Source organism: Schistocerca nitens, chromosome 8 (genome assembly GCF_023898315.1).
Source record: "Schistocerca nitens isolate TAMUIC-IGC-003100 chromosome 8, iqSchNite1.1, whole genome shotgun sequence".
Taxonomy (NCBI): Eukaryota; Metazoa; Arthropoda; class Insecta; order Orthoptera; family Acrididae; genus Schistocerca; species Schistocerca nitens.
In genome coordinates this window covers 571,572,648-571,600,204 of record NC_064621.1, presented here as the reverse complement: position 1 = coordinate 571,600,204, position 27,557 = coordinate 571,572,648, and positions in this window count along the sequence as shown.

The following is a 27,557-nucleotide window of genomic DNA, read 5'->3' as shown; positions in this document are numbered from 1 at the left end:
TAGCCAGGAATAGCACATTTCTTTGCCACACGTCGTTCAATCGTTGTCTGTGGCACGTTGAACTGTCGAGCAGCCCTGAAAGAACCCATATGACTTTCTATAACAGCATTTACAGCGCCTTCCATTGACTCCAATGACCAATCTTGCCTAGACGTTTGTCGCCGATACTTGCGAACCATCTGAAATAAAACACGTGGAAATTACTGTTGAGTCAGATCATTCCTGGTAATCAATATTATATAGTAAATACCATATTTCCAATCAGTCGTTAAAGCATAGCAAGAATACTGAATTTGCACGTTTTGTATATTTTTATTCACCATATAGCCTAAGGCATACATTGTCATTAATTAGGAAACGTTGGAATAACCAATACCATTCTATTTACAATTGTATTCAACGTATAACGTACGTGTTTAAAACCCGCAGCGAGGTAAACACACGAGGCGGTAAGAACGTAATGGCTGGACAAATAGTAGGGGCAAGACGGGGAAGCTCCCCATCTTGCCCCATCCCGTCTTGCCCCCTACCATGCTGTCAGATTGTGTTACGCCTACATGAACACTATTTAATGAAAATTGACTACTGGCACAGCGGTTTACTGTTAATAAGTCGATCTATTCAGTGCTATATATACAGTCTTGACAAATCATCACGAAACACATGTTTTAGGACCTCAAAAGGTGTAAAACACTGCAAATCAGTATAACAATAGTACGTACCTGGCAAAGCTCACAGAAACCGCCGCTAAACTAAGGTTCAGCAATGTCAACACACTGGGACCTGTGTATTGATGATGTTGACGTAGCTTTCCACAGATGGCAGCACTCTAACTGTTGCTTATAGCACTTCCCCGTCTTACCCCTCCTCCCCGTCTTGCCCCGCCTTCCCCTACATTATAGTTTGTGGATAGTTACGACAAAAATTGTGTCCAGATGACGCACTGATCAGCGCATCGGTCTAGTAAGCAGGGGACCTGAGTTGGAATACCGGTCCGGCACGACTTCTCAGCTTTCCTCATTGAATTAAGTCAATGCCCACATTCAGCCAATGTCTGTGATTCATTTGTATATTACGAGTCGCTGGGCCGCGTTATAATCCTCTTGTTAACTGCTCTAAGTTCCATCTCCCTGCTGGGATCTTCTTCAGGAAACTGTTCCCATCAACTGGATAGTGTACCTGGATATGTTTCAAACAGTTTTTTGATACCACAGATCGATGATAATGACCAAGAACGAAATGTTTACTTCAAGGAAGATGGTGCAACACTGTACTACCTGACTGATTGTCGGGATGTTCTCAGTGACCGCTTTCCACGTCAATGGATTGGCCATGATGCGACAATTGCATGGCCCCCACCACGTTCCCCAGACCTAATCACTCGATTTTTCTTATGGAGATTCATCGAGGATATCGTGTTTGTAGCTCCTGTGCCGTGTTCTCTACCTGAACTTAGGGCAAGAATTTACGCCGCCACTGAGCAAGTTACACCTGCAATGCTGCAGCGAGTTCCTGAAGAAATTGATATCATATGGGATGTATGTAGGATAACCAACGGAAGCCACATGCAACATCTTTAGTTTAAGGTAAAACAAAAACTTGATACGTTTCTCAACAAAATAACACTAAACCCAGCTCTATATCTTCTTTCGTTAAATTTATATGAATTTTTAAATTTTCAGTCTTTTTTGAAACACTCTGTAGTTTCGTAATTTCACGGAAGTTCTTCTACGTAAATTACGGTACTAGCACTCCGAGAAAAAAGAATATTGCTGAGAAATATGGTAGCTACAGCCTAGGATATTGTGTGCCACCACTGTCCGCGCGTCTCCAGACACATCTTCAGCTGGTCACCGGGGCTCAGTTCAAAGTGGGACTCGTCACGGAAGACAATTCTAGTCCAGTCAATGAGATTCCAGGTCCAAACCCTGTCTGGGGACGCCCTGGAGAGTGGTAGGATCCCACCAGCCTGACCGTCACCCACCTTACAGCCGTCTACCAGGTTGGTTGGTTGATTTGGGTTGGGAAGGACTCGGCCGTGCCCTTTCAAAGGACCCATACGGGCATTTGCTTGAAGCAATTTAGGGAAATAACGGGAAGCCTAAATCAGGATTGCCGGACGCGAGTTTTAACCGTCGTCCTCCTGAATGCCAGTCCAGTGTATTAACCACTGCGCCACCACTCTCGGTCGACTATCAGGAGTGATGGTATGGGGCGCCATTTCTTTTCATGGTAGGATCATCCGCGGCACTCTTACAGCACAGCGATACGTCAACGATACTCTACTCCCCGTTTTGTTGCCCTTCATTGCAAGCCATTTTGGGCTAACATTGCAGCAACATAACGCCCGCTCGCACAGGGAGAGAGTTCCTACTTCTTGTCTTCATGCTTACTAAACCTACCTTGTCCAATAAGGGCATCGGATCCCTTCCAAATTGAGAACGTTTGGAGTATTATGGGCAGGGCTATCCAACCATCTCGGAATTTTGACGATCTAACACGCCAGTCGGACATCCATTAACTCTGTCGGCCAATGTCAAATCGAATAAGAGCTTGCGTAGGCGCCGGAGGTGGACCAACACGTTACTGGCTTGCTCAATTTGTGAAGCACTTTCTCTTGAATGAACCATTCAGGTTTTTTCTAAAATTGTAATCACCTGTTTGCCTGTACATACACATCAAATCTACCGATTTCTGTCCCAATCAGATGACTCCTTCATGGTGCGTCGGTATTTTTTTTCCTTTCTTTTGCTTTGTTTTAGAGTGTACATAAGTAGACATTATCCTAATCACAGGTGAGACGTCATATGGTAGAAATGAAGTGATCTGCCAAGTAACTGTACATTCACATCAGAATACTCGGCAAATCACACTTAAGTGCTTGGCAGAGGCTTCATCGAACCACCTTCAAAACAATTGTCTGTTATTCCAATCACGAACGGCACGCGTAAAAAACTAACACCTATATCTTTCTGTGCGAGCTCTGATTTCCCTTATTTTATTATGATGATCATTTCTCCGTATGTAGGTGGGCGTCAACCAAGTATCTTCGCACGCGGATGAGAAAGTTGGTGATTGAAATTTCGTGAGAAGACCCCACTGCAGCGATAAACGTTTTTTGTCTTAACGATGCCTATCCCAAATTCGGTATCACGTCGTGGCACTCTCTTCCATATTTCTCGGTAATACGAAATGTGCTGCTCTTCTTTGAGCTTCCACGATGTTTTCCGTTAATCCTGTCAGGTAAGGCTTTCATATCACGCACTGTTCTTGTTGTTGGTGTTGTTGTGGTCTTCAGTCCTGAGACTGGTTTGATGCAGCTCTCCATGCTACTCTATCCTGTGCAAGCTTCTTCATCTCCCAGTACCTACTGCAGCCTACATCCTTCTGAATCTGCTTAGTGTATTCATCTCGTGGTCTCCCTCTACGATTTTTACCCTCCACGCTGCCCTCCAATACTAAATTGATGATCCCTCGATGTCTCAGAACATGTCCTACCAACCGATCCCTTCTTCTAGTCAAGTTGTGCCACAAGCTTCTCTTCTCCCCAATTCTATTCAATACCTTCTCATTAGTTATGTGATCTACCCATCTAATCTTCAGCATTCTTCTGTAGCACCACATTTCGAAAGCTTTTAATCTCTTCTTGTCTAAACAATTTATCGTCCACGTTTCACTTCCATACATGGCTACACTCCATACAAATACTTTGAGAAACGACTTCCTGACATTTTAATCTATACTCGATGTTAACAAATTTCTCTTCTTCAGAAACGCTTTCCTTGTCATTGCCAATCTACATTTTATATCCTCTCTATTTCGACCATCATCAGTTATTTTGCTCCCCAAATAGCAAAACTCATTTACTACTTTAAGTGTCTCTTTTCCTAATCTAATTCCCTCAGCATCACCCGACTTAATTCGACTACATTCCATTATCCTCGTTTTGCTTTTGTTGAAGTTCATCTCATACCCTCCTTTCAAGACACTGTCCATTCCGTTCAACTGCTCTTCCAAGTCCTTTGCTGTCTCTGAGAGAATTACAATGTCATCGGCGAACCTCAAAGTTTTTATTCCTTCTCCATGGATTTAAACACCTAATCCGAACTTTTCTTTTGTTTCCTTTATTGCTTGCTCAGTATACAGATTGAATAACATCGGGGATAGGCTACAACCCTGTCTCACTCCCTTCCCAACCACTGCTTCCCTTTCATGCCCCTCGACTCTTATAACTGCCATCTGCTTTGTGTACAAAATGTAAATAGCCTTTCGCTCCCTGTATTTTACCCCTGCCACCTTCAGAATTTGAAAGAGAGTATTCTAATCAACATTGTCAAAAGCTTTCTCTAAGTCTACAAATGCTAGAAACGTAGGTTTCCCTTTCCTTAATCTATCTTCTAAGATAAGTCGTAGGGTCAGTATTGCCTCACGTGTTCCACCATTTCTACGGAATCCAAACTGATCTTCCCCGAGGTCGGCTTCTACTAGTTTTTCCATTCGTCTGTAAAGAATTCGCGTTAGTATTTTGCAGCCGTGACTTATTAAACTGATAGTTCGGTAATTTTCACATCTGTCAACACCTGCTTTCTTTGGAATTGGAATTATTATATTCTTCTTGATGTCTGGGGGTATTTCGCCTGTCTCATACATCTTGCTCACCATATGGTAGAGTTTTGTCAGGACTGGCTCTCCCAAGGCTATCAGTAGTTCTAATGGAATATTGTCTACTCCGGTGGCCTTGTTTCGACTTAGGTCTTTCAGTGCTCTATCAAATTCTTCAAGCAGTATCATATCTCCCATTTAATCTTCATCTACATCCTCTTCCATTTCCATAATATTGTCCTCAAGTACATCGCCCTTGTATCGACCCTCTATATACTCCTTCCACCTTTCTGCTTTTCCTTCTTTGCCTAGAACTGGGTTTCCATCAAAGCTCTTGATATTCATGCAAGTGGTTCTCCTTTCTCCAAAGGTCTCTTTAATTTTCCTGTAGGCCGTATCTATCTTACCCCTAGTGAGATGAGCCTCTACATCCAGACATTTATCCTCTAGCCATCCCTGCTTAGCCATTTTGCACTTCCTATCGATCTCTTTTTTGAGACGTTTGTATTCCTTTTTGCCTGCTTCATTTACTGCATTTTTATATTTTCTCCTTTCATCAATTAAATTCAATATTTCTTCTGTTACCCAAGGGTTTCTACTAGCCCTCGTCTTGTTACCTATTTGATCCTCTGCTGCCTTCACTATTTCATCCCTCAAAAGCTATCCATTCTTCTTCTACTGTATTTCTTTCCCCCATGCCTGCAATTGTTCTCTGGCTCTCCGTGAAACTCTGTACAACCTCTGGTTCTTTCAGTTTATCCAGGTCCCATCTCCTTAAATTCCTACATTTTTGCAGTTTCTTCAGTTTTAATCTACAGTTCATAACCAACAGATTGTGGTCAGAGTCTACGTCTGCCCCTGGAAATGTCTTACAATTTAAAACCTGGTTCCTAAATCTCTGTCTTACCATTATATAATCTATCTGATACCTTTTAGTGTCTCCAGGGTTCTTCCATGTATACAACCTTCTTTCATGATTCTTAAACCAAGTGTTAGCTATGATTAAGTTATGCTCTGCGCAAAATTCTACCAGGCGGCTTCCTCTTTCATTTCTTAGCCCCAATCCATATTCACCTACAATGTTTCCTTCTCTCCGTTATCCTACTCTTGAATTCCAGTCACCCATCACTATTAAATTGTCGTCTCCCTTCACTACCTGAATAATTTCTTTTATCTCATCATACATTTCCTCAATTTCTTCGTCATCTGCAGAGATAGTTGGCATACAAACTTGTACTACTGTAGTAGGCGTGGGCTTCGTGTCTATCTTGGCCACAATAATGCGTTCACTATGCTGTTTGTAGTAGCTTACCCTTACTCCTATTTTTTATTCATTATTAAACCTACTCCTGCATTATCCCTATTTGATTTTGTATTTATAACCCTGTATTCACCTGACCAAAAGTCTTGTTCCTCCTGCCACCGAACTTCACTAATTCCCATTATATCTAACTTTAACCTATCCAATTCCCTTTTTAAATTTTCTAACCTACCTGCCCGATTAAGGGATCTGACATTCCACGCTCCGATCCGTAGAACGCCAGTTTTCTTTCTCCTGATAACAACGCCCTCTTGAGTAGTCCCCGCCCGGAGATCCGAATGGGGGACTATTTTACCTCCGGAATATTTTACCCAAGAGGACGTCATCATCATTTAATCATACAGTAAAGCTGTATGCCCTCGGGAAAAATTACGGCTGTAGTTTCCCCTTGCTTTCAGCCGTTCGCAGTACCAGAACAGCAAGGCCATTTTGGTTAGTGTTACAAGGCCAGATCAGTCAGTCATCCAGACTGTTGCCCCTGCAACTACTGAAACGGCTGCTGCCCCTCTTCAGGAACCACACGTTTGTCTGGCCTCTCAACAGATACCCCTCCGTTGTGGTTGCACCTATGGCACGGCTATCTGTATCGTTGAGGCACGCAAGCCTCCCCACCAACGGCAAGGTCCATGGTTCATGGGGCGCACTATGGCTCTAAAAGAGGACGGACAAGCAGTTTCATTAGTAGATCTTTTGTGCCAATAAATCTCTGTCTTTGGTTCGCCTTATCCATATACTTTTGTATGCGTTCTTTCTAATTTAAGTTGTACTTAATTGCAATTCTGAGATATATAATTGATTTTAAGGCCTTTGGATTTCATGGATTTATCGTGTAACCGAAGTTTAACAGATTCCTTTTGGCTCTCATGTGAAGGATTTCACACTTTTCATTATTTGTAGTCTATTGCCAATTTTCGCACCATACAGATTTCTTTTCTAAATCGTTTTGTAATTTGTTTTGATCTTCTGATGACATTACTAGACGATAACGAGAGCATCAGTTGCAAACCTCCTCAGATTGCCTCCTAAATCGTTTAAATAGATAAGAAACAGCAGAGATGCTATAACACCACCTTGGGGTACGCCAGAAATCGCTTCTGTAAACGACACCTTCAAAAAATGAAGGTAACAGCTCCAAGAATCTTACATGTAAATTAAAGGTAGAAGGTCCATACACATGAGTGCGATCCATGCTAATGATGAACTAATGTAAACATATCTATGAAATACAGCATGACCTAGAATACTTGCCAAAACCAACATTATCTAAAAAGTGCATCTAAAAACGCCATCTTATAAGATGTTCCGCAAAAAGTCGAGGAGTTTCCTATTTTTGCGGTCAGTCTGTTCGTCAGAGGTAAGTTCTGGCTAGTTTCTAGGTGCACTGTAAATTTCGGTCTCTTCTAAATACTCAAGCTGTCTCCCTTTCCCGTTTCTATAAGGAATTTCTAAGGGGTTTTCAACGTCATTCAATTTGTGTCTGGTCATCCGAAGATGGCACCCAAAAGAAAATCTTCAATTATCGCTGATGTTAAAGTCTTTTCGAAGTCTAATGGCAGAGATTCTGACTGTTTATCCCACATACAAAATTATTGGATTCTTAACAATTAAGTGCATAAGCCCTTGAATTTGGGTGGGGTTTGGCATGTTGAATGTTGTTGCAGATCACTGCCCGAAATTGGTATGATGAGTCACTCTGCGTTGATAATAGCTTAGAACCTACGAGGGGGAGGGGGTGCGGCAACATTGTTCTCTAGACATCGGCTGGACTCCTGGAAGACACTGGATTACTCCGGCCTACGCGCCTACCCCCTCACTGGGACATCCATCTTGTACCAGCAACCGGACACCTCTCTTTACAAAACCCGCGGATGAATAACGCACCCTCTTATTTATGGGCCCTGAATAACAAACGACAGGAGTAATTTTCCCCGAGCCCTGGATCTCTCAATAAAGGAAGACGAGCCAATTTGGAAGTTTCACACAATTAGTGGCGTCCGTGGCCGCTGAGGGTTACATATTTATTGTGAGAACGCCGGGACGCGCAAGTCGTGCCGTAGAGGAAGAGAGAGAGAGAGAGAGAGAGAGAGAGAGGACACACGCGGGGGAGGGAGAGGGCAGCCGAGTGTCTGGTCAGTGGTCTCCAGCGCTCGGGTTGCGCCCAACAGTGCTTTCTTGAAATAACGAGCCGATTATATATGTGCTCATTGTGCTAGCTGGCGTTTCTTCGGCCATGTGTCTTCGAAATGTATAAACGTCACAACAAATAAATAATGAAATAATAAATTTGTCTCATTATCACACCTGCCCACAGCGAGCCGGCAATTTATGTTATTAAGAGTGCGGTGCCCGCGGCTATCGGTACGTGAGCCGAGTACGGCGGTACCTCACGGCCCCCTCTGACGCGTCCGCGGGCCGCGGCGAGCCGACGAAATATGGCGCCGCCGATGGTATCTGTTTTAATTTTTATGGAGGCGAGCACAGCGCGTGGCGAATTAAGAGGGTCTGTCTTCACGGCTCGTAAATGACCGGCCGGCGACTTCATTAATCGCGGCCGGCCTACGACGGCCCGTGGGAAAGTTTACGAAAGAGTAATTAGCGTTCCGTTGACAACGAACTGTTAGACGGAGACTCGGTTCGCTATCCACGAAATTAGCATAAACTGTCTGCGGAGTAGGAATGCTTCGAGCGATCGTAATTCCTCCCACGATTCGCGTTTTAAGGATCTCCGTAATATATCACACAATTGTTTGGGTCCCCTGCAAAAAAAAGACGAGGTGCTTGGCATCACGAATTAGTCGGCCATTAATCATTGTCTTTGACGCTGGAGCTGGTATAGCGCTGTAAAAATAAACGCATTGTATGCTCACTGAAAAGTCGCGGCTGTGATTGTATGCCTCGACTACAGATAACCTCGAGCTACAAATGTATTATAAAATATGAGAATGGACGTCAAAATGTTAGTTACACATCTTGTGACAGGTCGGTTAGCTTTTGTTGAATGGTGCACTACGCTTCAAACTGACACAGACACATGACACTATTTTTCAACACAGTCACCATCAGTCTAGAAACAACTGTGAGAACGTTCTATCAATCGTTTAATTCCTCAGCAATACAAGTCGCTCTTCGGTTCCATTCCGGAACCGCTGTGTGAATGTCCTCGTCTTCGGCAACATCTGCAGTTGTAGTGGATCACTACCTGTGTTGTCTTTGATCGATGTTCGAAAAATGGTTCAAATGGCTCTGAGCACTATGAGACTTAACATCTGAGGTCATCAGTCCCCTAGAACTTAAGAACTACTTAGGCCTAACTAACCTAAGGACATCACACACATCCATGCCCCATGCCCGAGGCAGGATTCGAACCTGCGGTTCCAAACTGAAGCGCCTAGGACCGCTCGGCCACACCGGCCGGCTTTGATCGATGTCCATGATCTTCCTTGTCCATCAGCATTATCATCGTCTGTGCGGCTTTGCACATATTGTTGACATCATTTTACTACAGCTGGAAGCGACATGGAATTTGGCCCATAAATGGACAGAAGTTCTCGGTGAATCGGTGTGTATTTAGACCTTTTTCCATCAAGAATAGTACACTCCCTCGGACTTACACTTTGAAGTACATTCCCAGTGGCACACCATTTCAGTCGCAAACTTTGAGCCGTCTGCTATTCATACCAAATCAGAACTATGTCTACAGCAAATCCAGAACATATACTGTCTTCCGACAATGCGTCACACTTGTTGCGCACTAGCAGTAGCGTCGGACGATTGGTGTAACACACATTCTAGAGTCCTCTCGTATATGAGCATAGTTTATTTAGTTATTTTGCAGAGAATTACAGCAAAGGTATAAATTTATTAAACAGAACGCTGTTTTTTCTATCACGTAGCTGATGCATTTGAGCCAACTGTGTACAAATCAGTTTCAAACAAATTTCTGTAAACTTTAATTACGGCGCTAGAAACGTTCCAAGTTTTAGGGATAAGTCCAATATAGTGTACACGCGGTTTCTGGTGTCACGGAGTGTTTTATGATATTGTCTGTTAGATTGTAGAATATATCCTTGCACTATCGTATAGAAGACACCTCGGAATGCAGAAACGAACGAGTTCCGGTGTGGCACATACAAGGTGAACCGCAACTCTACCGACAACCTTTCAGAGATTGTTCAGAGATAGGTTTTTAAGTATTTTTGTATGAGAAACCTACTGTCTCTGGCGGCTCGCTACAGAGTAATTGTATTTTGTTGGTTCTTGCCCTTCAACCTCTGTTGTTTATTGCGTGTATTCCAGTAGCTTTCTCTACAGTTTTTACCCTCTACAGCTCCCTCTAGTACAATGATAGTTATTCCTCGGTGTCCTGCCACCCAGTTCCTTCTTCTGGTCGGTGTTTGCCTCACGTTCCTTTTTCCCCGATTCTATGGAGAACCTCCTCATTACTGATCTTGTCCAGTGATCCGTCTTGAGTTTATTGCAATTAATTAAAGAGAATTACATCAGACGCCTTTCGCATTATTTATAAATTAAATCATCTTCCGTGCTTATAGTAACTGATATTAATAGAAGCTGTGGAAATGGTCACGCAAACAAATGTAATGTCCAACTGACTTTCAACTTTCTTCTGTAATACCACATCTCAAATGCTTCTATTTTCTTCTGTTGCGGTTTTCTCGCTGTCTTTGGATCACTACCACACACCACACAACGCTATACTCCAAACACACATTTTCATACAGTTTCTTTCTCAAATTAAGATCTACATTCGATATCAGTAGATTTCTATCGGCCAGGAATGCCCGTCTTGCTTGAGACAGTATGATTTGTATGTCCTCCTTGCTCCGTCCGTCGGTGTAGCTTTCTCCTGGTTTTATCAGGCTTTCTAATGTTTTGAACCATTTCTCACTGCTCAACGTTTTTTCTAATTATACAGATCTTTCGAGCGTGTTTTGATCTTTCTTCAGTCCTGCTTCCATTATGACCCATGACGTCAGGACTGCCTATCTGGTGCCTTTACCTTTCCTAAAACTAGACCGATCGTCATATTAGATATACTCTGTTTCCTTATCCATTCTTCGGCATATTATTCTTGTCAGCAGTTAGGATGCATGAGCTATTGCCGGCCGGTGTGGCCGTGCGGTTCTAGGCGCTTCAGTCTGGAACCGCGTGACCGTTACGGTCGCAGGTTCGAATCCTGCCTCGGGCATGGATGTGTGTGATGTCCTTAGGTTAGTTAGGTTTAAGTAGTTCTAAGTTCTAGGGGACTGGTGACCACAGATGGTAAGTCCCATAGTGCTCAGAGCCATTTGAACCATTTGAACCATGCATGAGCTATTAAACTGATTGTGCAATAGTTCTCCCACTTATCAGCTCATTCCATATTCGGGATTGTGTGGGTGATATTTTTCCGATATTCTGGTGGTGTGTCGCCAGATTCATATATTCTGACACCGACTTGAGTAATGGTTTGATTGGCACTTCCCCTTTTTGCCGTATTTGATCTCAGGTCTTCCAGCGCTATTTTAAATTTTTAGTTTAGTACTGGATCACCTATCTCAGTCCTATTAATTCCCATTCCTTCTCCAAACACACCAGAGAAGTCGTGGCCGTCACAGAGACCTTCAATGTCCTTTTTACATCTAACTGCTCCCTCGACTGGGTTTTAAAGTGCCATTCCCATCTCATTCTAAACGTTGCCGCTCATGCTTTTAAGTTCACCGAAGATTGTTTTCATTTTTCTGTATGCTGATCAGTCTTCCCGACGATCATTCCCTTTTCTGTTTCTTCATATTTCCCCTGCATCCATTCGCCTTGGCTGTTCTGCTCTTCCTGTTTATTTTATTCCTAAATAATTTATATTTCTGTAGTGCTGCCTTCCTCTGAACATTTTTTAAATTCCTTCTTTCGTCGATCAGTTGATGAAGTTTAAGGGAATCGGCCGAAAGGATTTCGCCTGCTATTCAAGGTTTCTTCGCAGTTTTCTTCTTTGTATCTACTGTTGTATGACCAGCGTCTATGATTGTCCTTTTTAGTCTTGTCAATTTCGCCTCTACTGAACTGCCTATTCTGGTATTCCTTATCGCAGTATCCACATACTTAGCTATTTCAAACAGGGTTCATCTTTCTTCAGTACTTCACTATCCTATTTCCTTCCACACTAATTCTTCCTGGCGATTCCCTTAAACTCTATCAGCTTTTCGTCGTTACTAAATGGCAGTCTGAGGCGATATCTGCTCCTGGGCGCACCTTAAAATCCAATAAATGATTTCGGAATCTTTGTCTGACATGACGTAATCCAGCTGGTATCTTTCCGTGTCTCCGGAACTCTTCTAAGTGTACATTCTTTTCTTGTGACTCTTGAGCAGAGTATTCGATACTAATATTCAAAGTTTATTGCAGAATTCTCTTAGTCTTTTTCTTCTCTCATTCCTATTGCCAAGTCCATATCCTCCCGTAACCTTTTCTTCTACAACTTCCCCTACAATCGCATTCAAATACCCCACGGTTATTGGATTTTCATCTCCCCACAAGTACTGAATTACCCATTCAATATCTTCATATACTTTCTCCATTTCTTCATCTTCTGCTTGCAACGTCGTCATATGTACCTGAATTACTGTTTGCGTATGTTTGCTGACGCTTTTAGTGAAAAAAAAAACCTATCACCGAACATTTCATAGCAACTCACTCGCTACCCTCTCTTCCTATTCATAAGCAATCCTAAAAACTGTACTAAACTCCGCCCGAACAGGCGATGAAGGCCCAACGGTACCGACCTGCCGCGGTGTCATCCCCAGACCACAGGCGTCACTAGATTCGGATATGGAGTGGCATGTGGTCAGCACACAGCTCTCCCGGCCGTATGTCAATTTACGAGACCGGAGCCGCTACTTCTCAGTCTAGTAGCTCCTCAGTTTCCCTCACAAGGTGTGCACCCCGCTTGCCATCTCCCCCTTGGTAGTCTCCTCCCGGAGAACCAAATGGGGGACTATCCCGGTGTCTTCTGCCACTGGGGAGAACGTGACACGTTATCAACTGCAGGCCACATATAATGTCAATTCACAATATGATTCTTCAATGCAGTTTGTACCATTTCCTTCTGTATTCTCATGCCACTGATTATTGCTGATTCATCTGCCTTACAGGGCAGATTCCCACCACAAGGGTAACACAGTGCTCTGAACCTCTGGCCGCTCCTCCTTCCTCTTTGACTAGGTCCTTGCGACAATAGAGGTGACTTGTGATGCCGATAGTTTTAGGCTGCCATTGCTGTCTTTCAGACATCTTAAGTAACTCGTTGTGGTATAAGAGGACCTTCTTCATGAAAACTTACAAAGAATTTCTTCATGCAAATGGATAAAATAACATCTTCAGAAGAAAAAAAGTAAATAAATGTCCTCTTGGAAAACTAATAAGCATCATCATAGGAAGCAAATACGTTATGAGAAATTACTCTCAAAGGTAAAACAAGAGAGAAATTTCTCCTAAAAAAAACAATAGACACACCTCTTGAAGAAACAAGGACTTTTATTGAGAGAAAACAATAAGTCTCTCTACAAGAGCAAGGAAAAAACCTTGTATAAGAACTGGAGTCTGCTTGATTGAGAGAGACTTCCAAAGCAGTAGAATTTTTTTCATGTTGCGAGCTAACATCCCATAGATGTTCGGACTCACAAGCGGTTCCTCTTCGTCGAAACGTCTTAGCTCAAACTCGTCTAGCGGTTGCACCGCACGTGTCGCATTAGCCGCCCTAAATTAGACACTTGTGACCCTTTGGTCAAATTGTTTGGCTGATGGCAAGTTTGCGAAATTGTATGATACAAAGTTAATGAACATATTAAAACAATAATAATAATATCGGGAACTAAATTAACGACCCATAAATGATGAAGGCCACACAGTTGCGATTTGGTTAGAATAATGTTTATTCAGAAAGAAAACTAATAGCGAAAGTGATCGTATTTAGAATTACTATTACACTCGAGCGCATATCCATTTCACAATCTCATCGCGAAACACAAGTCCAATACTCCTCGTCGGTATTTACACAAATGTTAGAGTCCACACTAGGCGCGAGGCTGCTCATCGCTCAGAGACTGAATACCGCGATACCACACAAAGCGAAATATTCTAAGTCCCTTCATAGCTGCCTAAAGACCGACTCCCCACATACTCGTCTCAATCCGAACTGTGCCCTTTGGTGCCTCCAGCCGAACTGTCCACTTTCGCGTCTGGACCAGCACTCTCCATCTGCCCGTCCGCCGCCGCCTATCCCACGTGCCGAATATCCTCCCTCAAATGACTAGCGTAGTTCTCTTCCCTGAAGCCGTCCATCTGATTGGCTACAGCTTATTCCACATTACTTTACACTTCAACATATTTAAGTAATTAAAGCTTGACCACTTTCAGGTTCGAAATAGGGTAACAATAATATCTATTACATAATAAACGTTAAATTCTTTGTTATTATGTCTAAAACTGGTATGGTGAGACCGTGGCTGTGTACAATTAATGTAGGTTAATTCTTACAAAGAAGAAAACAGCAACCAGCCACTATTAATACTGCTATTTACTAAGGTAAATAGCGCCGTTACCGGTGATGTTCAAGTGCTGGACATATTTAGGAATATGCGAAAAATACAATCCTGCAACATCGCAACAAAATCGCGCGGAATTTTCGACGGCAACAACACACCAAAAATACTTCGCCACAGTGGAATAATAAAAATTGAAAAGGACGATAATGTAAAGTGTATCTTGAAAATCATGTGAACAGCCGTCTGATGATGAACTTGCCAGTTCAAAACCGGTAACGGCGCTATTTACCTTAGTAAATAGCAGTATTAATAGTGGCTGGTTGCTGTTTTTCTTCTTTGTAAGAATTAACCTACACTAGTTAAATTCTTTCACATAAAACCAGTACAACTTCCTTTTTAACTCTGAATGTTACGGCCAATAGCCTTGCACCAATGTGCTTTCTGATAAATAAACAAAGAACAAAAGTTAGTACTATGCACTAAACTTTACAACAAATATTCTATTACCTAATGATTCAATAAGGTGTTACTCTGTCAGCGTTCAATGTGTTTATGTGTGGAGGAAATGATGATCTGATGCTTATCTGAAAATACTGAAAATTTAAATTTACTATATCTTTTAAACCAACTTACAGAGTTGACATCTACAACATTTGACATATTAATTATGCGCTTCTATATGAAATGTCGATCGTTAAGATCGACTAAAGCGTTCAAATTTTAGCATTTAAGTCTTTGTTACAAAACATGGGAATTTCACTTTAACAGTAAATCCTAAACTATTATAGATATGATCAATAATCAAGTTTTATTTGGATCACCATGAAAATTTATTAAGGTGGTAGGTTAAAATTACTGTGGCTTCATTCCCTGCATTACTACAGAATTAAATAGTTTTCGATAATGTTTCCCTTTATGGCCGATCTTAGGTCCACCTTATTTATCACTGCTACATCCCCTTGGCCACAAACGGCTTCTGCTGGATTTTCCTTTGACTTAGGTTCTCGTCTATCTCTCTCACACAACTACGGCGCTTAGGGCTCAGTAGACAATAGACGCCTGTAAGTTTCCCCATCTTGTGGTGAATCTGCTCCCTTTGTGGCACTCGGTCCTGGACGACAGGGTTCGTTTCACAGTTCCTGAAGGCTGACTCTTTCAGCCATATACGATGGCAGTTCAATAAGTAATGCAACACATTTTTTTTCTGAAACAGGGGTTATTTTATTCAGCATTGAAATACACCAGGTTATTCCCCAATCTTTTAGCTACACAACACTATTTTTCAACGTAATCTCCATTCAATGCTACGGCCTTACGCCACCTTGAAATGAGGGCCTGTATGCCTGCACGGTACCATTCCACTGGTCGATGACGGAGCCAACGTCGTACTGCATCAATAACTTCTTCATCATCCGCGTAGTGCCTCCCACGGATTGCGTCCTTCATTGGGCCAAAGATATGGAAATCCGACGGTGCGAGATCGGGGCTGTAGGGTGCATGAGGAAGAACAGTCCACTGAAGTTTTGTGAGCTCCTCTCGGGTGCGAAGACTTGTGTGAGGTCTTGTGTTGTCATGAAGAAGGAGAAGTTCGTTCAGATTTTTGTGCCTACGAACACGCTGAAGTCGTTTCTTCAATTTCTGAAGAGTAGCACAATACACTTCAGAGTTGATCGTTTGACCATGGGGAAGGACATCGAACAGAATAACCCCTTCAGCGTCCCAGAAGACTGTAACCATGACTTTACCGGCTGAGGATATGGCTTTAAACTTTTTCTTGGTAGGGGAGTGGGTGTGGCGATACTCCATTGATTGCCGTTTTGTTTCAGGTTCGAAGTGATGAACCCATGTTTCATCGCCTGTAACAATCTTTGACAAGAAATTGTCACCCTCAGCCACATGACGAGCAAGTAATTCCGCACAGATGGTTCTCCTTTGCTCTTTATGGTGTTCGGTTAGACAACGAGGGACCCAGCGGGAACAAACCTTTGAATATCCCAACTGGTGAACAATTGTGACAGCACTACCAACAGAAATGTCAAGTTGAGCACTGAGTTGTTTGATGGTGATCCGTCGATCATCTCGAACGAGTGTGTTCCCACGCTCCGCCATTGCAGGAGTCACAGCTGTGCACGGCCGGCCCTCACGCGGGAGAGCAGACAGTCTTACTTGACCTTGCGGCGATGATGGCACACGCTTTGCCCAACGACTCACCGTGCTTTTGTCCACTGTCAGAACACCGTAGACATTCTGCAAGCGCCTATGAATATCTGAGATGCCCTGGTTTTCCGCCAAAAGAAACTCGATCACTGCCCGTTGTTTGCAACGCACATCCTTTACAGACGCCATTTTAACAACTCCGTACAGCGCTGCCACCTGTCGGAAGTCAATGAAACTACACGAGACGAAGCGGGAATGTTTGAAAATATTCCACAAGAAATTTCCGGTTTTTTCAACCAAAATTGGCCGAGAAAAAAAATGTGTTGCATTACTTATTGAACTGCCCTCGTACTTAAATGAGAGCGAAATTCTCGTTAACTCACAGTGTTCTGTTGTAACTCGTTTTTTGATAGCTCGTATTTTTGAATTAAATAATCTGGCATTCAAGTCAACAGCACGTACATCTACATATATACTCCGCTAGCCACCAAGTGGTGTGTTGCGGAGGGCACAATTCGCACCAAAGTCATATCCCCCCCCCCCACCCCCCCTCTCTGATCCACTCGCGGATCGCGCGAGATAAAAACGACTGTCTGAACGCCTCAGTACAAGCTCTTATTCCTCTTATCTTTGAATGAAGATCATTACGCCATTTGAAAGTTGGTGGTAATAATATATGCTCTACATCCTCAGTGAAGATTGGATTTCGGAATTTAGTGAGCAGCCTTTTCTGATTAGAGCGTTGTCTATCTGCAAGTGTGTCCCACTTCAAACTTTCTATGAGATTTCTAACGCTCTCGCGATGGCTAAATGTGCCAGTCACGAATCTTGCTGATCTTCTTTGGACCTTCTCAATCTCTTGAATCAGACCCAACTGGTATGGGCCCCATACAGACGAACAATACTCTAAGACTGGACGAACTAACGTATTGTAAGCTATTTCCTTTGTTGAAGGACTGCATCGCTTCAGGATTCTACCAATAAACCGCAATCTAGAGTTCACCTTACCCGTTACTTGTGTAATCTGATCATTCCATTTGAGATCATTTCGAACAGTCACATCCAGATACTTGACCGATGTTACCGCTTCCAAAGACTGATCATTTATTTTGTACTCAGTTCACAACTTTCGTGTGATACTACTTTCCTATAGACTACAGCATCATCGGCAAACAGTCTAAGGCCGCTGTCAATACCATCAACCAGATCGTTTATGTAAATCGTAAAAAGCAGAGGACCTATTACGCTGCTCTGGGGCACACCTGAAGTTACTCTTGTTTCTGTTGAAGTTACCCCGTTCAGGACGACATGCTGCTCCCTGTCTGTTAGAAAACTTTGTATCCAACCGCATATGTCATTGGATAGACTGTAAGCGCGCACTTTTTGTAGCAAGAGACAATCCGGAACTGAGTCGAAGGCCTTTCGAAAGACGAGAAATATGGCATCAACCTGGGAGCCGGTATCTAGAGCCAGTTGTATACCATGCACAAAGAGGACCAGCTGTGTCTCGCATGACCGCTGTTTCCCAAAACCGTGCTGGCTTCTGCAGATGAGCTTTTCAGAGTCTATAAAGGTCATTATCTATGTACACAAAATATGTTCCACAATTCTACAACAAATCGATGTCAGTGGAATTGGCCGGTAATTATGTGCATCCGATTTTCTACCCTTTTTATAGCTTGCTGTGACTTGGGCCTTCTTTCAGTCCCGTGGAACTTTCCGCCTTTTCAGTGATATCTGTTAGATGACGGATAAGAATGGTGCTATATCTGTAGCATAGTCCACATAAAATCTTATGGGGATACCGTCTGGGCCAGATGCCTTTCTGGCATCTAAGGATCTTAACTGTTTTACAATCCCAGATACACTAAACACTATGTCAGCCATCATTTCGTTTGTTCGGTAATTGAAAGGGGGAATGGTGCTGCCGTCCTCTATCGTAAACAAGTTTTTGAAATCTGTGTTTAGAATTTTGGCCTTCTTTTTATCACCATCAGTTACATTATCCGTACTGTCAGCAAGAGAAGGTACTGAATTATTTGTAGCGTTCGTAGATTTTACGTACGACCAAAATATTTTGCGGTTATTTTTAGAATCTGCAGATAAAATATTGCTTTCAAATTCGTTAAAAGAGTCTCTCACTGTCCTTCTGACAGATGCTTTCATTTTGCATAATTTATGTTTGTCAGTGGGGCAGTGACTACGTTTAAAATGACTGTGCAAAATTCTCTGCTTTCTCAGCAACTTCCTAATATGTTTGCAGTACAAAGGCTTTCCCTCCCCCGTACTTTTGCTAGTCACATACTTCTCTAGCACATGGTGGACAATACCTTTAAATTCCGACCAAAGATGCTGAATATTCTTTAATGACACTTTTATTTGCTTTCCCAAACAAGAAAACTCTACGCTGTTACTTTGTTTTCTTCTGCAACTTCCATTGACATAGAAGCCACAACGACATTATGACCGCTAATACCTTCTTCTAGATTAACTTCCTCAAAAAGATCAGGTCTGTTTGTCGCCAAGATATCTAATATGTTCCCATCTCGAGTTGGTTTTCCAACCAACTTCTCAAGGTTGTATGTTGAGAGCGCTCCTAGAATAACTTCACACGAATCTTTGCTCCTTCCCCCTATGGTAAACGTGTAATTTTCCCAGTCAATGGATGTTAGATTAAAGTCTCCAGCTATAACTAATGGATAATTTGGATATATATTTTCTCAAGACTTTCCCTGAAACGTTCTGCGACTTTTGTTGCGGATGCTGGTGGTCTATAAAAACATCCTAATACAATGGTCAATCCTTGTCTGATTGACAGCTTTATCCAGACTATTTCACAGTCCAACGAAGTATCGATCTCAACTGCGTTTAAACAGCTTTTAACTGCAATGAACACACCACCTCCCATAGCATCAGTCTTATCCCCCCTAAACATTGTCCAATCAGATTTCAAAATTTCACTGCTTTTTATGTCTGGTTTCAACCAGCTTTCGGTACCTAATACAATATTGGCATTGTACTGTTTATTTCGGAGATTAACTCGGGGATCTTGCTACAGACACTTCGACAATTTACTAACATGAGATTAAGCATATTTCAATCCTTTGGAATAACCTGTTTAGGCGAACAAACAATTTTTACCGTTGGCACACCCACATCAGTGTCATGAGCTGGTAATTTTCCGGGTCAGCGGTTTATTTCCCAAGGGGAGGAACCTAATCTAAAAAACCCCCATGTGCATGCCACAAGTACTGTGCTACCCATGTAGCTTCCTGTGTGTAGTGAACCCCTGATCTATCGAGGGGCGTCTACAACCTTCCACCCCATAGCGTAGGTCGAGGAATCTACAACCGTTTTCGTCACAGGGTCGACGCAGCCTCTGGTTTAGATTCTCCACTCGACTCCAAACCAGAGGACCCCGGCCTACTATGTGTACGACGCTGCAAATCGCCAGCTTGGCTTCCACTCCTCGAGAGATGGAGGCCGCATTCGCGAATTTAGCCAACGGTCGAAAGGACCCAAGGATTTCCTGGGAACACCGACGACAGGCATCATTGGGGCCGACATGCGCAACAGTCTGCAGCTGGCAGCAGCCCGCACGCTCGATAGCCGCCGGAAGAGCCTCTTCCACATCCTGGACAAGGCAACACGGCAAGCACACCGAGTGAGCGTTGGACTTCTTCCCCGCCCTAGCCGCTATGTTCCTGAGGGGCTCCATGACCCGCCTAACATTGGAGCTCCCAATAACTAACAAACCCCTACCCCCACGTGCCTGTCCGGACCTTGCTGAAGGAGAAGCCACTATTCTGGCAGAACGTGCAGCCTGATCCGGCTCAGCCTTCCTCCAGCATCAGATAGCACACTGTATTTATTAGGAAAGTGGATGGGATTTGGCAGGAGCCTGCTTTCCCTATGCAGCCTTCGCCTTGAGGCTCGAGACCTCGACACAGTCTGCCACCCACACTGAGGTGAGAGTGGGCCAGCCGGCTCAGTCGCACCTGAGGTCGGCTCAGTGACAGAGAGCTGTGACATCCCCCCCTGCACTTCTAGTACAGCAGAGGCTGCCCCAGACACGCCATCCCCACCACACTTCAAGGTGGCACTCTGGAGCTTGTTGACTGTGGACAATAAAGCTTCCAGCTGCGTTTGGACTTTGGCCAACTACTCCTGCAACCATACACAACAGACGCAGTCCCTATCCATCTAGCTAATAACTGATTTACTATAAAAAACTTAAGGAAACCTACTGTCACACAAGGTTATCGGCTACTCTCTAGCTGGCAGAAAGGACACTCAATAACGAAAATAAAAATTTATGGTGGAAGCGAGATCTGGTGCTTATTTTCCTGCTAGGGGCTATTTAGTGAATACTAAAGAATAAGACAGTGACCTACAGTAAACTGCTAGGTGCTGTGTAGTGAATATTATAAACGAATTAAACAGTGACCTAAGGTAAGCTGCGCCTACTAATTATCCCTCGTATTTGTAATTTAAACAAGCGTTTACGTACACGCGAAAGTGGCCTAATAAAACTATAAAAATGCTACCTTAAACATACCGAGCCTAAATGACACTAATAAACGTGAACACCGGGTATAGTACACTGACAGACGCAGTTACAAAACAAAAACTTTAGCTAACAATTAGACTTCAGAATGTAAAGCACAAATACAAATTCTACTTTATAGGATCCGATGGGCTTACAGTACACGATCACTCAAGCCCACAACAAGCTAAGAAACTTAAGCAGACGGCGTAAGAGACAAAGCGAGCCATGTGCCACGGATCAAATGATGTTCCTATTCGAAATAGTTTCTCTTGTGTCATCACTTTGTTGGTGACAACATCATACCTTTTCGATCTGACTTTGGTGAGGGAGGGGGGGGGGGTTGGGAGTACATAGTTCGTTCTAGGATTCTAGGATGCACGATTTGTTTTGGATGTGTGGGAACTGTTTTGAAGACTCTTCTGTATAATACTGCTGCGAGGAGGTGAGGAGGCGTAAGTTGTCGTCACCGTTATAGTTGGCATCTATGTAGTGTTACCTAACATGTAAAAAGAGGGCTTTGAGTTAAACGCTTCTACTGGGGGCGAAATGTCTGCGGGTGTGTAGTGAAACATCAAAGTTTTTGTGACGGTTCAAATGGTTCAAATGGCTCTGAGCACTATGGGACTCAACATCTTAGGTCATAAGTCCCCTAGAACTTAGAACTACTTAAGCCTAACTAACCCAAGGACATCACACACATCCATGCCCGATGCAGGATACGAACCAGCGACCGTAGCAGTCCCGCGGTTCCGGACTGAAGCGCCTAGAACTGCACGGCCACTTCGGCCGGCTTTTGTGACGGAATTTGTTCTTTCTTAAAGGTTACGATACTTCTGTCCTTTACGAACATGATGCGAAAATAAATCCACGCGCTTCCTAGACAAGTTTCTCCGACTGTGGTATGTGTTGCTGTAATCTGGAAGGATACTTTAAGGATATATGCTGACCATATAGTCTAATCTCCGGCTGACAAGATCTGCTTTGATGTTTGATATGCTGCAGGATAGACGGATGCTATTTTTGTAACTTGGATAGGAGACACATACCGTTATGAATGAAGTGCGCTGTATGTAAACACCACATTAAGCGCATTCTAATTTGCCAATTCGTTTGATATGTAATCTGAAGATTTACCAGAACGTACGTTCCTAGCTGTTTGCGTTATGTTACACTCGGAAGCCAGTCCCTATGAGGTAGTGGGTTTCCGCGCCCTACTTGTAAGATGGTGGCTTTGTCCTCGTTGAGAATCGCTCTGTCGAGCTGTCCATACTCTTCTATAATTCGTCGCATTATTAACAGATCATTGGGGTCAATCCAACCGGCACTGATATCGTGAGTATATACCTCTATGATATTCTGCAGCCATACACTGCTACGACCGTGAGAGTTCTACAAAGTCACATTAGTGTGAGCACTGCCTATGTTCGACGTCAGCCTGCAGTAACTACTCACAGATGGCAGGTGGCAACACCAGCAGTGGAGGGTATATAAAGCGTGTCGACGGGACGCGGAAAACAGTGCAGCCGTTATGATGCGGAAACGGAGCGATTTATCACACGACAAAAAGGGCATGACCATTGGATATCGGGCAATAGATGGAATAATTTCCAAAACGGCTAAGTTTGTAAACTGTTCTTGTGCCGCCATGGTTAAAGAATAGCGTGCATGGAAAAATGGTGCTATCCAAACCCCGGGCCATGACAACGAATATGTACCGCGGGTGAAGGACGGCTGCGGAGATGTGTACAGGCGAAAAGACGCGCAACTGTAGAGCAGCTACGGGACAGATGAACCAAGAGGCTACCAAGTGTCTCCTCAATGGCCGTTCGGCGTCCTTACCTGCGTATGGGTCTGCGCAAGAGGCGCCTGGTTCACGCATCCATGACGACTGTCGCTCATTGGCGACGAAAACTGGAATTTGCAAGCCAACACCGCAACTGGACGTCCATTGATGACTATAGGTGGCCTTTTCAGATACTCGCCTTTTGTGCCCCGACAGAAAGAAACCAAAGATCCTGCAACAATCGTCGAAGACTTCAGTCCAGGAAAGGAAGCGTTATGGCCTGTGGAATGATTCCGTCACATTTCCTGGGTGATCTCGTCATTCTGTAGGGCGCAATGGATCAACATAACTATGTACACTAAGTGATCAAAAGTATCCGGACACTCTGAAAAACATACGTTTTTCATATTACGTGCGCTGTGCTGCCACCTACTGCCAGGTACTCCATATCAGCGACCTCGGCAGTCATTATACATCGAGAGAGAGTAGAATGGGGCGCTCCGCTGAACTCATGGACTTCGAACGTGGTCAAGTAATTGAGTGTTACTTGTGTCATACGGCCGGCCGGTGTGGCCGTGCGGTTACAGGCGCTTCAGTCTGGAACCGCGTGACCGCTACGGTCGCAGGTTCGAATCCTGCCTCAGGCATGGATGTGTGTGATGTCCTTAGGTTAGTTAGGTTTAATTAGTTCTAAGTTCTAGGCGACTGATGACCTCAGACGTTAAGTCGCATAGTGCTCAGAACCATTTGAACCATTTTTTGTGTCATACGTCTGTACACGAGATTTCCACACTCCTAATCATACCTAGGTCCGCCGTTTCCAATGTGATAGTGAAGTGGAAACGTGGAGGGACACGTACAGCACAAAACCGTACAGGCCGACCTCGTATGTTGACTAATAGAGACCGCCGACAGTTGAAAAAGGTCGTAAAGTGTAATAGACAGACATCTACCCCGACCATCACACAGGAATTCCAACTGTATCAGGAGCCACTGCAAGTACAATGACAGTTAGGCGGGAGGAGATTTCATGGTAAAGCGGCTGCTCATAAGTCGCACAACACGCCAGTAAATGCCAAAAGACGCCTCGCTTGGTGTAAGGAGCGTAAACATTGTACGGTTGAACAGTGGAAAAACGTTGCGTGGAGTGACAAATCGCGGCACACAATGTGGTGATCCGATGGCAAGGTGTGGGTATGGCGAATGTCCGGTGTACGTCATGTGCCAGCGTGTCTAGTGCCAACAGTAAAATTCGGAGGCAGTGGTGTTATGGTGTGGTAGTGTTTTTCATGGAGGAGGCTGGAACCCATTGTTGTTTTGCGTGGCACTATCACAACACATGCATACATTGATGTTTTAAGCACCATCTTGCTTCACACCGTTGAAGAGCAATTCAGGGATAACGATTGCATCTTTCAACACGATCGAGCACCTGTTCATAATGTACGGCCTGTGGCAGAGTGGTTACACTACAATAACATCCCTGTAATGGACTGGCCTGCAGAGGGTCCAGACATGAATCCTACAGAACACCTTTGGGATGTTTTGGGACGCCTAGCCGGTAGGGGTGGCCGAGCGGTTCTAGGCGCTACAGTCTGGAACTGCGTGACCGCTACGGTCGCAGGTTCGAATCCTGCCTCGGGCATGGATGTGTGTGATGTACTTAGGTTAGTTAGGTTTAAGTAGTTCTAAGTTCTAGGGGACTGATGACCTTAGAAGTTAAGTCTCATAGTGCTCAGAGCCATTTTGCAACGCCGACTTCGTGCCAGGCCTCACCGACCGACATCGATACCTCTCCTCAGTGCAGCACTCCGTGAAGAAGGGGGTGCCATTCCCCAAGAAAGCTTCCAGCACCTGACTGAAGATATGCCTGCGAGAGTGGAAGCTGTCGTCAAGGTCAAGGGTGGGCCAAGACCACACCGAATTCCAACATTAATGATGGAGGGCGCTACTTACTTGTAAGTCATTTTCAGCCAGGTGTCCGGTTGCTTTTGATCACATAGTGTATCTATTCCTGGGGACCATGCTCACCCCTACAAGCGGTTTCTCTTTCCTGGGTACGATAGTATCTATCAGCAGTACAATGCAACGTACCACACGGGTCGCAGTGTACGTGTGTGATTCGAATAATACCAGGATGTGTTTACCATACTCTCCTGGCCACAAGACTCCTCGGATTAAAACGCGATCGAAAATCTGTGGGACCACCCCGATTGGGCTGTTTGCGCCATGGCACTGGAGTCTGCTTAGCTACACATCCGTATAGGTACCTTCAAGAGTCACAATGACTTTCTTCTTCACATCCTCGCCATGAAAGGAGGTTATACGGCGTTTCGCAAGGACGTCACATTAATGTCACTAGTCCACGTATTTCAATATGCGTTGGCTGAGATGTCACTGGCCCATGTATTTCAGTATGCGTTGGCAGAGATGTCATTGGCCCATTTATAGCAATATGCTTTGGCAGAGATGATTGTCTTAATGACAGATCGTGCTGTATATCACAATGTAAACACAGCCTTTCTGCTAGATGTTTGTGTTTCTGACAGGGCTGGAATGTCTAATCCATTTTGTTGTTGCTTATGAACAGTAAGTTTTCCCGGATTTGTGAGAGCTTCAACGGATGTGTCCATTAACTGGCTGTTCCCGTTACACACAACTGTCGCGTGAGATGTAGTAGTAATATTCCGCTGAGGACCTGATATGGTGATTCGCTGTAAACGATTAGTTACACGTAGCTGATGACATTGTACCCCCAGGTGACACGTCTGACCGGATAAGGCCCATGTTCGCGGCTGCCCATCCTTAGTGACAATATTTACATGATGGAACATCTTTTGAAAGATTACTTGGTACGAGTCTAACTTTGTTAGGAACGTTGAAACGAGGGTTCGTTTTCCACTGCTATTGTAGAACTTGCAACACTTTACCGTAATTTATCCGTGCCAGTTTGATCTGCTTGTCAGAAATGTCAAAGGGTAGGTTGTAAACGCGAACAGTGCGTAAATGCAAACCCGCAATTGATACAATCACTTTTATCATTTCTCCCAACAAATTCTCAAAACTTACTTCCCTTTTGTATGTCCCACGATTTTTTAACATGTTATTTCTGAACACATCTTTAAAAATATCTCATTTTGCAAGAAATCAATTTGTAATAATGATACAGCTTCAGACCCAAGACCACTAGATGTCGCAGTCCAGTCATATATGTCACTAATTCTTGGTTTAGTAATACCAAAAGGAAATTCAGACAACGTATTCCTCTGCATGTATGAGTCCATTATGAGCTGAAGGGCGTCTCTTGTAAGTTGTCTTCAGTCCCTTCATTCGTGTTATGGGGCCCAGTAAGTTACGTTTTTGCTGAGCATCTGATGTGCACAGCGCCGCTACGTTAGCGGTGGTAGCTGCACAACGACTGATTCCATGGGTCTGATCTCTAGTGCAGTTGAAAAGAACAGACAACCGTGTCAGCCAATTGATATTCACGGACCGGTGACAGCTGAGCCAACGCATACTGAAATACACGAATCAGTAACATCAATCGAACTATCCTTCAAAAAGTCGAATAACCACCTTTAACAGAGCGGATGTAAGGAAGACAATGTGTGATTCCGAAAGGTACCCAAAGAGATGTGGAGTCATGCCGACTCAAGTGCCGTGGCCAGCTTCGCAAGGTTTCTCCGCTGAGTATCCGTGGCATAAACAGCTCGATCGAGGTGGGCCCACGGATTCTTGGTTGAGCTTAGATCCAGGGAGTTTGGTGATCAGGAGAGTACGGTAAACTCACCCTGGTGCTCTTAGAACCACGCACGTACACTGCGAGCTGTGTGACAGATCGTATTGTCCTGCTCGTAGATGTCATCGTGCCTAGGAGAAACCAACAGCTTGTAGGGTTTGGCACTGTCCCCAAGGATAGACATCTACTTACGTTGATCCATCGTGACATAAAGAATTACGAGATCACCCAGGGAATGTCATCAAAACATGCCCCAAGCCACAAGGCTCCCTCCTCCAGCCTGGGGCCTCCCGACGATTGTTGCAGAGCCGTACACACCAACGGTCATCTGTCCAATGGAGCACAAGACGTGATTCATCTGGAAAGGTCACCTGTCGCCACACAGTGGACGATCCGTCTTGCTACTGACGTGCAGATTCCAGCCTTCGTTATCGAGCTTTGAAGAGCAGTCAGCAGGGGTCCTTGTGGCACTTACATAGCGTAGATTTTGCAGTGAACGTCAGCAGATTTGAGATTTTTTGTCACCGAAAACAGTATTACATAACGGATTGCTAGATGAATGAAAGTGTCGTGTGGCAATGCTGTCGTTTACTTAAGAGTGGAAGGATGAAATTTCAGGATAGCAACGGAAACGGTCACCCGACTGCAGTCATAATCGACTGGTACTGAAGACAGACAGAAAAAAATTGTGAAAAATAAACCTTTCGTTAACTGCCGGACAACATTAGGTATATATCTTGAGGAATTTTGCAGTAGCCGTGCGGGATTAGCCGAGCGGTCTAGGCGCTGCAATCATGGACTGTGCGGCTAGTGCCAGCGGAGGTTCGAGTCCTCCCTCGGACATGGGTGTGTGTGTTTGTCCTTAGGAT